Here is a 1,197-nt window from a genome sequence, read left to right as displayed (position 1 = left end):
CATAATCAGGTTCATACTCTCTAGCAGTCCTTGCTCTCTTACTTCTTCTAGGTTCTATTTCAAACTCATCATTATTATCACTATTCTTAATCATAGGTATGTGACAAGTTATTGTTCCCCCACTATTCCTCAATTTCAAAGGGAATTTCATTTCATTGAAGTCAGCATCGTTAGACTCAATGATCACTTTTGCGTTAAGGTCATAAAACCTGTACGCTTTGTTGTTTACAGCATACCCAATGAATACACATTCATAGGTTCTACTTGCGAGTTTAACTCTCTTGGGGTCTGGTATCCGGACATAAGCCAGACAACCCCAAGTTATCAAATAAGACAGGTTTGGTTGTCTAATCTTAATAATTTCATATGGGGAAATTTTGCTTTTACTCTTGGGACTCTATTTAGTACATAACAAACAGTTAATAAAATTTCACCCCACCAAGAGGGTGTTGTACCAGAACTTAGCATAATAGCTACAACTAATTCAGTTAAAGTTATATTCTTTCTTTCAGCTTTACCATTCATTTCAGGTGAATATGGTGCAGCTGTGTCATGAATAATCCCATTTAATTTATAAAAATCATTAAACATGTTAGAGTCATACTCATGTTAGAGTTATACTCAGTGCTTCTATCACTTCTAGTATCCGTGTATGTTTTGAACATCCATGTATGTTTTGAACATAGCACGGTCATAGTAAACATGGCGGGATGCGCCAGTATCTACCCACCACCCATCAGTTCCTTCAACCATAGTTACCTCAGATAATACAGCCACAAATGGTTCATCAACCATTATGGCCAGCGGAGGACGATCTCTAGGATTATTTCTGCACTTGCGTTCCATATGACGTGGCTTCCCAAATTTGAAGCAGATAACAGGTTGCTAGAGTCATTCTTAGTGGGTGGCTTAACATATTGGACCTTTTGGGGGTTCCAATTCTTGTTTCGACTAATGTTCTTAGCCTTATTCCCACTGCGGTTCTGATTCTTGAAGTTAGTGCCAGAAGGCTTCAGACCCACACCTGGGAATTTCTTCTTAGTGCTATTGTTCGAGACAATCAACACCTCATCTTTCTGATCTTGCTTACGAGCCTCTTCTTCAATACGAAGACGAGTGATCAGAGATTCCAAAGAGATTTCTTTGGTCTTATGCCTCAGAAGGTTTTTGAAGTCTTTCCAGCTAGGAGGCAGCTTG

Source organism: Lupinus angustifolius, chromosome LG15 (assembly GCF_001865875.1).
Source record: "Lupinus angustifolius cultivar Tanjil chromosome LG15, LupAngTanjil_v1.0, whole genome shotgun sequence".
NCBI lineage: Eukaryota > Viridiplantae > Streptophyta > Magnoliopsida > Fabales > Fabaceae > Lupinus > Lupinus angustifolius.
Note: the sequence above shows the minus strand (reverse complement) of the source record.